Genomic DNA, 16,692 nt, shown 5'->3' with positions numbered 1-16,692 from the left:
TATGAATTCCTGTGTGTAATTTGGGCTCTTATTCAGGGGTGGGTATTCCTGATTTATACTGCTGGAAGGCTCCATTAATTCTGGTGGATTTATACCTTTTAGCCCAGACCAACCTTTGTCCTAGTGACTGAGACCCATATTTAATGCCTAGGTAGCAGAGTAGGTCATCCAGTATAAATTAAAGGACTTCAGAATCACATTCCATGAATGATTTAGAGATACGAAATTTGTGTAGCCTTTTTGTGCTAGTGTTTTTCTCAAAGATCTACCATTTCCTTTATTAAACATACAAGAGATGCCATAAACTCTATTTGCTTGAATTTTAGATTCTAACCTTTTAAAGCTTTTAAGTCATTCAGCCAGAAGTGATTTCCTTCTGCATGCATGAAGCTTTCCTCACTAGAATTACTCTTCTGGAGATACAAAATCTATGACTGACTTGACCTTGAATTGTTTATCTCTACATCAAAATTCCTTCTGAAACAAATTTATCAGGACAACAAGGCAAAGAAGTTGATGCCCTTTTATCTTGCTCCTGCTTCTCTTCCTGTCATTGTTACAGACCTCAAATCCTGATGAGGGAGATGAACTTGAAAAACTGTTTGAGCTGACTGGCACATACTACAGCTTGCAGATGTGTAATGCCAGACTCTCATCTCATTTATTCTTCCAATAAAATCTACTAGGTGTTATGATGTTGTCTGGGAGAACAGAAGAGAAAACAAGAATGTTTTGGGAAATGGTAGAGATAAGTCACTGGGGATTTCTTATTTTGAGCCAAACTACTGACGGAAGGTGTTGAGATCTTGAAAATCATCATAGTCAGAGGACTTTTTAAAATGATTAGCCCTTTAATTATGTAAGCATCTTGAATGTCTTTGAATCATCAGTCAGTGTGACATGAAGCCACAACAGTGACAGGTACAGTAAGTTCTGGGAGCTGAGCACTAGACTGAGCTGGACTGAATGTTCCCAAAGTCAGGAAAATCCATACAAGAGCTCAAAGACCTGCCAGCAAGAGGCAGCTGTCATTACTGAGGCTGATGTGAAGCAAACATTGCCTATTGACAGCAACAAATGGTTACATAATAAAGTTTACAAGAGAAATAAAGACTTGGTTGCAAACCTTACAGTTTGTTTAGGATTTTACTAAAAAAATTTCCTGAAACCCCACGTTCTACTTCTCTAAATGGTAGAGAACTCTCTACACTCTCGTGTAGTATGCATCAGTATCTGTCAGCAGCGAGCTTTATTCCTCTTCAACTACATTAAGTCTCTTAACTCACGTTATTAGGAACTTTTTCACTTTTCATCCACATTAATTTCTAGATATCTTCTGTCATCACTCCCAAAAAAAAAAAAAAAAGTCCAGACTTATTCTATTCTAGTTTTTCAGCTAGAGGGACATGAAGAATTTTTGTTTATGTTGTTGTTTGATTGTTTAGGCTTTTTTTTCTGGGATAAAGAGATTTCATCTCTTGAAATCCAGATCTGCTCATAAAATATGCATAGGTAAAATATATTGCTTAAAGAGAAAAAATATCCTATCTGGAGCAGGCTGCAGTGCACAGCACTGTGCCTGCTCCAGATAGGATATTATTTCTGTGATAATGATTAAGGAGCTGGACAAGCCTCAAAAGCACTCCATCCAGGGCAGAGATGAGAAGAAAAGAGTACAACAGTTGACAAGTAGATCTGGTGATTCCAAGTGGAATATACCCTGGATAGATGTGAGCTAGCCCATTCTTTATAGAAATCTTTGACTCAGAAGAATTTTTTACAGTTACTCTAAAGTTAGCTGTTACTACATGACTGATCCTACTGTAGCTAGCTTACTTTTCTCAGAGGTCTGCAGGTATATAGACCAGATTGTTTGAGCTCTACTATTATTCCAGATTTCTGCCAGCTGGGATGCTGTAGACAGTCTCTATTATATTTTTAGCCATGTCTTCAAAATATACTAACACTTTTGATTTTCTTTTTAATGCAGGTGAACCATTTTTCACACCTGTAAATTTAGAGTAACAAAAGTTTTTTCAGCTTGAATGACAACAGAACCTGATTTCTCATTAAATGGCATTTGTTAGAAACCCTTGTTTCCTAAGGAAAAGAAACTAACCATTAACTCACAATTTGCCGTATTTTCCTAAATTATTGCACTGCATGTGTTTTAGAGCAGGACATATTAAAATACCTGACTAGTAATGAAGAAACTCTGCAGTATGAATTTATTAGTTCCTTTGTTAGTGAAAAATAATATCTCTGATATTCATTAATTTTAAATTGACTGAAAAAGGGAAGTTGGTTTTATCTACACAGAAAATATAGGATAACTTGGGAGAATATATTAATGTTTCTGAACATTTCCTCTTCTCTCTTCTCAGCCAAGGTGGTACCATCACTGAGAATGAGAAAGAGGTGCTCTGGAAGTGTGGTGTTCATGTCAATCATTTTAATCATTCTCAGCATCATGTTGTAAGTTAGCCAACATTTATGACATTCCACAATCTCTGATGAGACACTTCAGTAAAATGACTTTTTTATATATATAGGCTGTTTCATTAATCAGAGGTATGTGTGTAGAGCTATTGAAGTAACAACTCACAGAAAGCTAATGGGCCACACTGCAGTATCATTCCTGTGGTGAAGATAATGATGGGGAACCCAGCAACTGCAGAACTAATAATTTAGCACAGCAAATTATTATACCTAACTGTGAAACAATGTGGTTAGAATGCCATTTCTCAGCAGCAGCTTTTTCACTATAAATAAGCAGTTTGCATCATAAAATACAACTTTTACTATATATATATATATATATATATATATATATATATATATATATATAGGGGGTTTTGTGTGTGATTTCTTTCCTAATTTATTTGCTTTGATTCCTTTTTCCTTTGTATTCATGAGAGATTTTCAGTCACACAGTGATGGTTTTACAATCATTTGGTGTAACCAGTAGAAACAAGAAGCAACATATTCTAAAGGTTTTCTAAATACTGAAAATGTTTCAACCAACACATTCTATTTACTGCACAAGCATGTCTTGGTAGCATTGGTCTGGGGTGTGTGTTGGGTGCAGTGAGGGAGGGAGGGCAGAGAACCAAATATTATAATCTGCAGTAAAAACAATTTGGTACACTAAACTAATACACTTGACTCTGAATCTGCACAGTGAAGGCCATTCCTCAGTAGTAGTGTTCTTGCGATACACAAGCAGATTCCAGCCCCAATTTCAAAAAAAGTTAAACTGATGAATATTGCAACACTAGTGAGAAGTGAAACATGCATTTTTTTTTGATGTGTTGGAAAAACTGGGTTATGTAAGTCACCTTTTAACAAAGTTTAGAGCAGATCAAGAAAGAGATCTCAAAACATCCCTGTGCAAACTGGGATATGATATCCACAAAGAACATGGATCCACCCAATTGCTATGCCATTCATCAAAGGAGCAACATGTATCTGTGAAAAATATGATCCTCTTTTCCTAGGATTGTATACATGCTGGTTTCGGCAAATGCTTATTGAGATTTAGACAGTCAAGAACTATTAGTAATGTCATTCTGCTCTACAAAAATATCAATTGCAAAACTTTGGTCTTCAAGAACCATTTTTCTCCATGCCTTAACAATTGCTTTTCTTAGTTTCTTCCACTTCTTAGAAACAAATGGGTGTCCTGAGAAAAAAATATAAAAAGAAAATAAATCTCCAAACCACAGTCACCATTTTCTAGGCAACTCGTCTACTCTCATGCTGTACAAGAAGGAATCTCTGTTTGTTCAGCCTTGTACAGTATGCAGCCTCACATCTACCCAGAAGAAGAAACTGTTGTAAGTCCTTCAATTATTTAGAAGAGTGTGTGTAGTGCCTTCAGAAGTCATTAGAGATTTGATGGAGAAAGGAGATTGACTGGAGAAAGGAATAAGAAAATCAATGAGTAAGATGACTGATGGATTCTTTTATTTTACCAGAGTATTTTTTTTTTTCCTGCTATTTTCATATAAGAATACATAATTAGGTGGAAAGGAATCAAATAGTGTTTCTAGAATTGACGAAAATTCTTCAGATGTTAGATGGTTAATCTTCCTCTAGCCTGATAAAGGGGATCAGGATCATTCAATGTTACCTTATTTTTCTCAAAGGGAAGAATAAAAAAAGATAATACATAAATTTACATTAATAATATATAATACATAATATGTAAATTTATGGTAATTTTCCTCAGGCAGATGCAGAAAGAATGGATGCAGTTTTTTCTTAATTTCATGATAGTGTGGATTGTTTTTATCTTGTGGACCCAAAACTCCTTACAGAAATATATTGTTAATACATTGTTAAAAGTAAAATTTACACAACCTTAGTCATGACAGTCTGATTAGAGAAGTCTTTTGTATCTTAAGCCTTTAAAAATTACTTATTGAATTACGATGGAAATAGAATTCTTAGTCCAAATTTCACTTCAAATATATGGTTAGTATATAGCTGAATGCACACCAATAAAAAAAATACAACAAACCTAAATGCAAAAAATATAAAGTGTTGAAATATATACAAAACTACCTAAAAAGTTAAATTCTCCTTATGGACAGAATTTGGAATTAAGGTAATATATAAATGTATTGTAGTTTTATCTCTAAGCTTGTTATTTTTTTGTCTAATAATATGAATATACAACAAACATCATAACTCTTATGGGAGAAAGTGGAAAGAAATATGTCTTTGTTTTTGGAGCCAAAAGTAGTTCTTTCTAAACTTAGAAAAGTTCTGGTTGGCCATGAAAAATATTAAGACAGTTAATAGAACACAGAACACAGAAAAGTAGTGATGTGGATTTAAGTTTGGCCAGATACAAACTATACCCAGCTGGCTTTTTCACAAAGGTTAAGAGATCTTCAGGGTGTCTTCAGTACATCTGGCTTCCTTAAAAGAAGAACATATGACATGAACTCTCAACTGGATACAAAATATTATGTCTTTTTTGTCTCAGAAGCATGTTGAAGAACAGCAAACCATCCTAAGTATGCTGGCTTGCTTGTGCAACTCAAAAATGAGTGGAGGTACAATGCATTATTATGCCTACAATTACTGTTAATATTGCCTCAGATGTACTTCTGGGCAAACACTCATCCTTTTAGCTGGACATTACTATAAAACTGTTATTGATGGCATGAAACTGGTAAGACTCATGAGCCAGAGTATGAGGTAATGAAAATATATTAAATGCAGAATTTAATAAGAAGTGTAGCTTGCAGTTTTTACAAATTCAATGTATCTTATTAATCTACCATTAAAAGTTCTTCTGAAGCCTTTATTTTTATTTGCTAGTACTTGTTGCCATTATTACTGTTATTACTACCAGAAACATATATATCCAAAACTTACTCATTCACAGAAAACTGGGCAACAGGGTTTGGGTTTTTTTTAATTGTAACTGACTGCTATGTAACATGTTCCTGATAGTTCAATGCTGCACCTGTACCATCAAAAATTAGCTACAGTTGAACTTACTGGCAACTAAAGACAGAAGACAGCTGACATTGTCTCAGTCTCTGGCACATAGCCAGAAAAGAAGAGTTTTAGGAGAGGTTAATTCTTTAAATACTTGACATTTTCAGGAAAAACAAACAAGCAACTGTTATATGAGCAATGAGATTGTTTAAAAGTCTTGTTTTCATTCAAAATGAAAAAAAAAAAGTGATAAGCTGTTATTATACAGAGAAAATATCTTTCAAAAGAAATCTAGTGGGATTTATCCTCCCCTCTTCTTTTTTTTTTTTTTAAATTCATAAAGGTTTGTAGTCTTTACCTTCCTATTTCTGAATGCCTGACTTAAACCACAGTATATACATTATTCTGCTCTCCACTCCAGTTTAATCAATAACCCAAAACCTAAATTAAACTAAAACCAAGATATCTGGTTTCTAGAATTTCTTTTAATTCATAGGACTCCTCTAAATGGCAGCTTTGTCCTCCCTCTCTCTCTCTTAATCATAACTGACCTTCAGGAACTGCTGAGCTCTTCACAGAAACTGTAAAAGGACAGATCATTCCTCGTGGTATACACATCAAGGCAGGGGAGGATGGGGGTAATACATCAGAGTAATTTAGTATGAGAATATATGGTTTAGATGGCTCTTTGATATGTCAAGAATAAGGTCTAGCATTGCATATAGATTTTGCATTGTTTTATTTTCTAGTGTTTAAGGTGAATTACATAATTATACAACAAGCACACTAAATATGATATTAAAAAATTACTTATCTTCTGATGAGGGAAGGCATGGGAATACCAAAACGGTGGTGAAAGGTAGAGGAAATATAAAGGGAAGGAGGGTTAAAGATCTTTGAAGTATCATCTGTATAATTTAGGCTGTGAGAGATATGGGAGTATAAATTCAAGGATACCAACAGGACTAAAGTCTATGTTCTGAGGTAATTAGCAATACCCAAGTTCTGTTTCAGGTAGCAGTTAGAACTTAAATTAAAAACATAATATTCTGTTAAAATTCAAGTACAGCTTCTGAAGTAGAAAAATGTGGGCTAATTCTCCATTTTCTTTTGAGAATGCTATTGCAAGAAAAAAAAGCAGGTTATTGGAAGAGCAATTTATGTATTTGTGCTAGTTTTGGCTGGGAGAGAATTAATTTTCTTCACAGTGGCTGGTATGGGACTGTGTTGTGCATGTGTGCTGGAAGCTGTGTTGATAACAGAGGGATGTTTTTGTTACTGCTGAGCAGCACCTACAGAGAGTCAAGTGCTTTTCTTCTGCTCACACAGCTCCGAAAGCGAGTATGCTGGGGGGGCACAAGGACTTGGGAGGGGACACAGCTGGGACAGGTGACCCCAACTACCAAAATAATATGCCATACCATATTGCATCTTGCTTAGTGGGGAACAAAGGAAGAAAGGGGATATTTTGTTATGGTGTTTGTCTCACCAAGTCACTGTCATGCATGACATGGAACTCTGGCTTCTTGGGGACAGCTGAACCTGACAGCCCATAAGAAATGGTGAATTAATACCTTGTTTAATCTTGTTTGAATGTGTAGCTTTTGCCTTACCTATTAAACTGCTTTTATCTCAAGCCATGAGTTTTCTATGTTTATTCTTCCAATTCTCTCCCTGACCCTGCTGATGGGTTGAAAAGTTGTGTGGTATTTAATGGTTGGCTGGCGTTAAAATCATGACAGCATTACAATGACAATGTTGTGGTTTGAAGACAGAGAACTCAGCAGGACAAGAAAGTTAAGAATTAATGGAACAGTAGTATCGGGGAGCAAAGGGGAGGAAACTGCAGTGTATTGAGAACATCTGAGAGGCATATACATTATTTTAAATTGTTTCTCTGCTTGTTTTGCTTATTCAAAGAGTGCACACACACACACACACACACACACACACACACACACACACACACACATACATACAGAGATTAGTGCATTTCACTTCTTTGGTATTTCCCATTCTTACACCATAATCTGAGAACGTGAGGTAGGTGGGAAGAAGGAAAACTACAAGAGTGATGATGACATATAAGACTGCTAAATCGTGAGCTAGGAGACACAGGGTTTTTCTGTATTATGTTTTGGTGATAGCCCTCAAAATGGCAAGTCCACTGCCCATGGCTGCAATTATAGGCAGTGTCTACTTCTGGAAACCACTCAATGCTATGTGCTGAACATGTATTGGCTCTGTGTACTTGCTTCGTCTGCAAGCCAGTCCCATGGCTGAAGGGCAGGTGCCCTGAAGAGTGCCTTCTACTACAAACTGTTCTTGAACTTGTCACAATATGTGGGCCCAAAGTCTGTTACAATGAGCTAGACGAAAAATGGTGCTAGTCTTAACAAAATACATGAGGACTTAGAAACTGGTGTAGAATATGAATCAATTTTTACAGACTTGAGCTACTGATTTTTATTGAATTAGGCTAGTGTGAATATTTTGGGTGGACACATATATCTCAAAGTGTAGATAAAATCTGTATATATTGTATCAAAGTTTCTCTTTGATAAACTTTTTAAAAATTTTTCTCTCTGCAAAATGAAATACCCCCACAAACCAAATAAGCAAAGAAGCCTTGACAAGGACAAGTAAAAAAATCTTGACATATATTAACTAGACTCTATGATATTCTATAATATTTTAACTGAAACAGTGAAGAACCTGAATTACAATACTTTATAGGTAGATTTTGATCAGGGTTGACAAGGACTTGAGTTTCAGTGAACAGATCTCTGAAAATCCTGTGAGATAGTAAAAAACATCTGTTTTGAGTGTGATTACTGAAGTAATGAATGCCTTGTATGTAAAAGAAAGCTGTCTGACATGCAGTGGCAAAAATACAAATAATGGAAAAAATCTATTAATCATCAAGAGTAGCATGGTAGGAAGAACATCTTAAAAAACAAATCAAAAAGAAAGGCAATCAATGAGAAACTACTGTTTTTAAAATCTAACTTATGACATCATTAACACTTCCAAGACTTAGAAGAGCTATAAGCACTAACGTAAGTGGTAGTTGCTGAAGTCTGCAGAATTCAGTTCTGATGTCACACAAACCTTTGCAGAGTAGAACTGTGGTGTTCAGCTATCTGTGTCCAGAAAATAATGAGGCTGTGATGGGATTTCTTTTACAACCTCTTTGGGCAAGCTGAGACAATTATTACATTGAAAATATTCACAAGGTTTCCTACCTTAATGAGCATGGTCACCAATGAAAATCCAGGCTTGACCCCAACAGAATAATATTGGTTTTAAGGAGTCCAGAAAAAGATGAAGAATTAGAAGACAGAAAGCAATAAAGACAGCTGAATGGTTACAGGCAATTTAGAAAACAGTAATGAAGTTGTTGACCACAGAGCTTTAATTACTGTTAAGGAGATGTTCTATTTCATGCCATGACCATTGTTATTTTTCCCCAACAATTTCTGTGATAACAGTTTTTCTTCTGGGATTTTTGTGTGTGTTTGTTTCTTTTTAGGTGAACATCACCAAAGAAGCAAAGTCAGTTATAAGAATAGAACATTGTTTCAACAGTTTTTCTGATTGCTATCATGATTTTACAAAACCTCTGAGATTGTGACTGTAATATTCTTAAGTAGGCCTTGCTCATTATATTTCAGGCAGTCAAGAGACTGAAATATAATGGCAGTCAAGTCATAGATTTCTCTTTTTAATTGCAGTTGGTTAACATGAATCCTAGGAACAGATTATTATTTTCCCCCAAGTGTATTAATATCTTTGGAAATGGGACTGATATCAATTTCAGCCTTAAAAATACATAAATGTGTACTACAGATAGGACACAGAACTAAGAAGGTCAGCCCAAACATGTTACCTTAATTTTTTATTTTATTTGAAAACATAAGATACTATGAAAAAATTAAACCCTATATCTTTCTTTAATAATTCATGAAGATGGAGACCCATGTAAACAATGAAATAACAGGGAGGAAATAATAATGCCATCTTAAAATGGATTTATGGTTTGCATAAGTTTTCTTTTTTTTCTTTTAGTCATTAACAGACTTGTCTCAGATTTAAAATGCTACATTTACTGGTTAAATATTCTGCTTTACTATTAAAATATCAAGATGTTAGATTAACGCAAATACATTTTATGATTGAAAATGCTCTTAAATGTCTTCACCGGGGAGTTATAAATAGCTCAAGATTTTTTTTTTTTCATCTAGAAAGCTGTGCAGTTTTAATTGGAGGGGCATTTGTACGGGTGGGGGAAGTGTGGAGAATGTGGCATATAAGGAGATAAACCTTATTTTAAAAATGTTGTCTGAATTCTAGGTGTGAAATCAACAAAGCTTACTTGACCTTCACTTCTCCAATGTATTCCATTATGTACAAAGTACTACCAATAGCGCTACTATTTTTCATTATGGTGGGATATATGAAAGCACATCAAAAGTGGGGCAAGAAAAGTTGCTAGATATTTCAGGACTGGCTGGGCAGGGAGGTGAGAACCCATGATGAAGTCAGCTACAGGGCATGGTTATGCCTTGTGGCTGTGCCTAAGGCTATAGTGTTTGGAACAGTGTTTAAAGGGTCAGTGTGCAATTTAAACAGCAAAAAAACCCTCCTAGAGTTACCTTGTCTTGGTTTTATTTTTAAACTCTGTCAAAACCCACAGCACAGAAATTTTTTACTGAGCCAAGGGTTTATTTTTCCTTTTCTCTTCGTAGTACTGAATTTTTAGAAATCAGCCAGGCTGCAGCTAAGTTGATGGACCGGTAAATGATATTATCTTAGATGAGACAATTTTTATTGTAAAAGACATTTCTCTCTCTCTCCCTCTCTAATTTTCATAAATACAGCAGATTTGGGGTTTAATGGTGGAATTGCATTTATTTATTTTAAAATACTGTTGGCTGGAGTTTTTTAAATTCATTTTGTTTTGCTTTTTTAACCACACACTGATCCAAAAGGAAAAAATATGAAAACGACATCATAAACACTAAAACCTTAATATTTTCATTACCTTTAGATCTGAGAGCAGAATTCTAAGAGTGTTCTGCTTAGGCTAAATACAGAGCTACAAAGCATCTGGAAAACTGAAGGGAGGGAGTTTCCAGGTTAAGGATCCTCACAGCATGGCATACTATAAAAACAAAAACAAAGTACAGTTTCAACCTCTTATACAGCTTGGTGTATGCAGCACCTAAGATACGTCACTGTTCCTTTTACCTGCACACATCTTGAAGGAGATTTGGCTGCTTGAAATGAATATGCCAAAAGGGAAGCTGAGCTACAGTCACTGGTTTTCTCAATTTTTTATCTTGCACACAAAACATAGGTCAGTGTAATTTGCATTGGATACAGCATGTTTTACCTTCAAGAAAAAAAATATTTATCAAAACTCATATGATCATTAGTACCAACAATTTGGGAATTACCAATCACATTTATTTCTAGTAATCTAAAAGTAGAAGACAGAAAGGAAAAATAACCCCATCAGAATAAAATGTTGATAATGAAAAGAGTCTTATGGATGAAATGCAAGAATTATACTGCCCACACAGCATACGAAATGAAATATAAAGTACAGTGCAGAAAATATGTAACTCTTGCCATGATGGCTAGCAGGATATCAGGAGGATTAAAAAGCACTGACATAAACGAAAATCGAACTTAAATGATAATTCCAATGGGAAAAGATGCAATAAAGGGCATCATGGCCATGATGCTACAACCATTTCAGATCACAGATTCAATAGACGGTGTAGTATTTTCTAAGGACAAAGATTTAAAGTATCATTAGGTACTGTATGATTGCAGGGCACTCCACTTTCTCAAAGACTGGCAGAAAATGAATGCTGATAGAATTTGGTTCCTTCTTTCCTATTCTGACTACTCTCTGATTTCTCTACTAACTACTCGCAAGAGATATCATGATGAAGAGTTTTGTTCCTTGGTGTTAGAAGTTATTTTTCAACAGAATTCTATGGTTCCAGTAGAAAGGTGTGTATACAGACCCTTCTGAGCATTTGTTTCATAGTTATAAAGACTGTCATAATCTCAAATCAGAGATCTAACTTGCTCCTTCTAATCTTAGGTAGAAAGTGAAACTCTATAGAAATTTCCCAGTTGTTCAGATCTACGAGGAACTTACATACTGGGAAAGACAGGCGTAATCTGCAGAAACAAGAGAAACTAGATTACCTTGAAGAAAATTATATGAATTTGTCAGCAGCTCATATAGATAGAGAACTTAACTTGAGAAGGGTCAGGGAGCACAAAAATTTGTGGAGCATTTTGTATTTGCAAAATACAATTTTTGTTGAAACACAGATATTTTCAGAGGTGGTCCTGTGACTCTTGAAAGTGGAAGATTTACATAAAGCCCAAGACTCACTAAAAATCTGGATTAAGTCCAATTGTGAAAAACAACCAAGTAATTTTAAAAAAATGAACTCTTACTGGGCTAAATACAATAATTATATTCATTTTCTCTTTTTCCCACCTTCCCACTGAGCTTCATAATAGTACTCTTTGTATGTTCACTGCCAATCTGAGGAACATGAAGAGAAAACAACCTGTTTGTTCCCAAAATAACAAAACATATTATTAGCTAATCCATAAGGGAGAAAGCTGTACAGCTGCTTACTGTATTGAATCTGTTTTGGCTTTTACAATATTCTATTATATCTTGTAGGTTGCATTAAAAAAAACCCAAAAAACAACAAAAAACCAACCAAACAAAAACAAAACAAAACAAAGTCCTAACCCAACACAAAAAAATAATCAAAACAAAACAACAAACCACTCCCAAAACTCAGTCTACTGTGGTTCTATGTGTTTTGCCTAAGCTTGTTTTGCTGGTTCATGCTAGATTGTTTGTCTAGGGAATTGGCAGAGGCAACTGACAGTGTTTTTTTTTCCTCTATATACTTTTGTCCATTAGCCTACAAAGCAGACACTGACAAAATAAAAAAGGGCCCCTGCACTACTTGAGTACTACTTTGAACACAAACCTAATCTCATGGAACTACTAATATGACGTTTCTCACTTCTCATATAACAAATTAAGTAACACCAGCTGCCTATGAGAAAAGGAACAAGAAAGGTGTATTTTGTGTTTGAGAAGCTTTTGCTGAACTGAGATTGAATAATTTCTGCTTTTCTATGCCTTGTGAAACTACTGACAGTATAAGGTGATACTTGTGGAGCCTGGTCTGCTACCACCTCAGGATTATATTGGTCAAGAGTGACGGGGCCAACAGAATAGAAGGATAGACTAGATGGAGTAACCAGAGACAAAAAAAACTTTAATAAATCGTAGAAACAACAAACAAGAACCCCAACAGCAGATATGGGGAGTACTCCAAAAAGCAAGAGCCAGGCTGCACACAGAATATATATAAGGTAGGTTAGGAGGAGAATCAGAGGGTGAGGGTCCAATGAGGAAAAAAGGGTTAGGAATATTGAAATCACTGCAGCAAGCCTTTAATCAATAACAAGAAGGAGAACAGAGAACATTCCAGCACAAATCCTTATAAGGATAAAACTATTTACATACTGATTCCCAGGGGGCAATGCTAGCGGAATTCTGCTCTCCTGAACTGAGTGAAGGTCTACAGACTGGGCACCCATAGTTTCAAGCTGAAAGCTGGGTTCTGATTGACCCCCACAAATATTATGTTAGGTATTGAGAAAATTAAATGCACTATGTCCATGTTTCAGCAATAATCAATACTATGGACTCAGTGATTGTGAGAAGTAACAACATAACTTTTAAAGCAGAAAATACAAATATAAGGACTGACTTAATTAGTTAGTAAAAAAGAGGTACTTACTACTGTTTCACATTTTCTCATAATTTACTTCTTGTATGTTACTTGAAAAACTGTATTACATACATGCACATTGCCATACTGCAGTCATTGCAGAACTAACTAATCTACAGGAAGGGAAACGTGTTTCAAACCAACAGCATGTAATTTAGCTTTCACTCAGGAAAGCCAGGCGGTCTTGCATCATTGGAGTGTGTTTTAAGCAATCATTATTACAAAGGTTGCGGTTGCAACAGAGAAAGGCACTGACATGTCCTGAGGAGGGAACTTTTGTGTAAATTGCGTGGACATAGAGGATCTAACAACAAACTGCAAACCAGGCCTAGAAAATACACACAGAAAGTCAGCAGATAAAGCTGACTGCTGTAGATCATATGTCACTATACAAGCTAAATCAGATTCAGTAGAGTAGAGTAAGCTTTTCTTCTCTCATATGGATTATTCAATATTATGTCTGGTCATTTTAAACGCAAGCAGTTTGTTTTCTCCCCACAGCTTAGCAGTGAGTGTATAAATGGTGCTGCTATGAAGCAGAGTGATAAAGAGAAGATAGGCAAGCCAAGATTGGATAGTGGGTGGAGAGTACCACCTTTTAACAATGGACACTTAATTAAGGTCAAACCTCACTGGAACTTTTTTTGGTGGATACACTATTTCAACCTATCTCCTCTGCTACAGCTTGCTACTGGTACTCATCAGAAAAACAGGCCAGATGGAAAGCTATAACTGGGAAAAAAAGAAGGAAACTGATGCTAAAAATAAAGATTTCAGGATGGGCCATAAGAAGAGTTGTCTTGAAAAAAAACTTAGTAGTTTCTTAATTCGATTTAGCCCAAGAGCCTTAATGCCACATTATTAGCTGCACTGATTAAGGCCTGAAACACTATGTCAATTTTTCAAATTCAAATCAAGATAAATCCACCACACAAAACATTCTACTGAATTCAAATGAATAATTGCAATTTTCCTATCAAAAGCTCCCAGAAACTTCAATCTGTAAGAAATACCATTATCCTCACTTACATGCTTATATAATTATATATTTACATTGGTTTTACTGCAGGATAAAATGGAATTTCCAGTTACTCAAATAACATAAAGTGATAAGATCACATGCTATTAAGAATCAGTGAATGTCTGTGTAGAAACCATGTCTTGGAGTTTTCTGATGTGAGCAAGGATACAATCTATTTTTAGAAGCTCACTGTACTACTGTAAAACTAGCACTTCTGCTATAGTCTTTCACTCCCTGATTAATTTTGTAGATTATAACTTACTGACTAGAGATAAAAGTTGTTTGGACAAATAGATATTCCACGGTGTGTGAAATACATACATAGTGTGTGTGTATGTGTGTATACATACATACATGCATGCATGCACATATATATATACCTATATATATGTATGCATATGTATATGTGTATATAAATAACTGTATAACCATCATTAAATATCCGCTCCATCACTGAATTTGTACAGCATTGAGCTAGAATTGGTAATGCTTTAAACATAAATGAAAATTGTCTTTTTCTCCCTAGTATTTAATTTTTAGAGTCAAAAGGGTTAAAGTTAGAATCTGAGTTAAACTTCAGAAAAAAATTAGGCATGATGAGTTGAGAAAATGCTGCCATGAAATCAGAAATGCATATATCAAAATGCCAGCTGTAACATTGTTTCTAAGGAAAGGGAACTTGGCCTAGTTTCTTCTTTAATTCTTGTGTATAACTATTAAAACCTTAAAGGAATTGCAGTATTTACTGCTTTTTTTAAATGCCAATAAATATGTGTAACTTACAAAACTAGCATTTTAAAAAATCCATGCAGCTGTGTTTGCTTTACCCATCGCCTCTCTCCCATAGTGCCCATCATGGCTCCTGCCTGGCTGTACTGCAGGGATGATGATAGCGAAAACCTTGTTAAAGACATTCTACCACTGAAACAAATTTGATTCAGCCAGCAGCACTTTTGTGTTCGTGGACTAAAATAAGATGGTTCTGCTGCAGTTCTTAGCTTAAGATGAATTGACACCTGTGATAGCAGGTGGCATTTTTTTAAATTTTATTTTTTCCTATCAAAAGCTTTCCTTTAGTACTGAAAAGAACAAAGGACCTCTCAAATCACCTTTTGTTCTGTTTTTGTATGCTGTTCCAACAGTATGTCTTTTGCTCACTGAATATGGCAAATGAAGCCGGTTGTGTCTTTCAGGCAGAAATCTCTCTCCCATTTGACGTATTTCAGGGTCCGAAGGCACTGTTCTATAAAAGCAGAACAGAACAGAACAGAAACAGGGAATTTTAATCAGCGGGGCGAATCTTTAAATACTATATCCAGGCTACCTCCACGTGGAGAAAAAGGATGACGTAATGCTCTGGCAAAAGAAAAAGGCGAGGGCCGGGACCAGGGCCGGGGCCGGGCGGTGCGGGCGGCAGTCCCGGGCCGGGCCGCGGCAGCGCCCACGGCAGCGCCCGGGGCAGCGCCTCCCTCACGGCCCGCGCCCCGCCCGCCCCGCGCCGCCAGGTGGCGCCGCCGCGCCGGGAATCGCCCGGGCGGGCGCCGCGGGCCACACACCGCCGGGGAGTGCCCGCCCGGGAGTGCCCGCCCGCCGGCCCCAGCCCGGGAGTGCCCGCCCGGGAGTGCCCGCCCGCCGGCCCCAGCCCGGGAGTGCCCGCCCGGGAGTGCCCGCCCGCCGGCCCCAGCCCGGGAGTGCCCGCCCGGGAGTGCCCGCCCGCCGGCCCCAGCCCGGGAGTGCCCGCCCGGGAATGCCCGCCCGCCGGCCCCTGCCCGGGAGTGCCCGCCCGCCGGCCCCAGCCCGGGAGTGCCCGCCCGGGAATGCCCGCCCGCCGGCCCCTGCCCGGGAGTGCCCGCCCGGGCTTCTAACATGGGGCTAAAAATAGCGTAAAAAGAGCCAAATAGCTACTAGCTCGTGTAAAGATTTTATGTTAATCTCCCTAGCTCCTAACTAGGAGCTCCTTCTCAGCGACTCTCATGTGACCCCACCTGCAGTACTGTTGCCAGGTCTGGAGTCAGTATAGAGGAAGGTGTGGACCTGTTGCAGTGAGTCCAGAGGAAGGCTGGAAAAGGTATTCAATGAGGAGAAGCTGAGAAACAGGTACTTTGCCTAAAGGAGAGAAGGTTTTTGTCACTGAAAAAGGGAATTATAAGAAAGATTGTGTCAAGCTTCTTTAGCAGGGCCTGTAGCAATAGGAGACGAGGCTGTGATTAAAAACTACAAAAGAATATATAAAGAAGAATTCTTTTATGATGAGGGTGGTAAAATACTGGTACAGGTTGCCCAGAGAGGTCATAGATATCCCATCTCTAAAAACATTTAAGGTCCATTCAGACAGGTCTCTGAGTTACCTGACCTGGTTCAAGATGT

General features: G+C 37.1%; 1 long non-coding RNA gene across 2 annotated transcripts; it reads right to left on the bottom strand.

Annotated features, from left to right (window-relative positions):
* Positions 1–2,830: 2,830 nt before the first annotated feature.
* On the bottom strand, positions 2,831–15,749 carry LOC135290650 (uncharacterized). Of its 2 annotated transcripts, XR_010353417.1 has the most exons (5): positions 15,650–15,749; positions 15,435–15,568; positions 10,705–10,849; positions 10,499–10,618; positions 2,831–3,682 (listed from the first exon to the last, which is right to left on the bottom strand). It is a non-coding gene; the product is annotated as an uncharacterized LOC135290650 (long non-coding RNA). The 2 variants fall into 2 exon arrangements; XR_010353416.1 differs by having other exon boundaries at positions 15,435–15,729.
* Positions 15,750–16,692: the final 943 nt, after the last annotated feature.

This window comes from Passer domesticus, chromosome Z (assembly GCF_036417665.1).
Source record: "Passer domesticus isolate bPasDom1 chromosome Z, bPasDom1.hap1, whole genome shotgun sequence".
Taxonomy (NCBI): domain Eukaryota; kingdom Metazoa; phylum Chordata; class Aves; order Passeriformes; family Passeridae; genus Passer; species Passer domesticus.
This window is presented reverse-complemented; position numbering and strand designations above follow the sequence as displayed.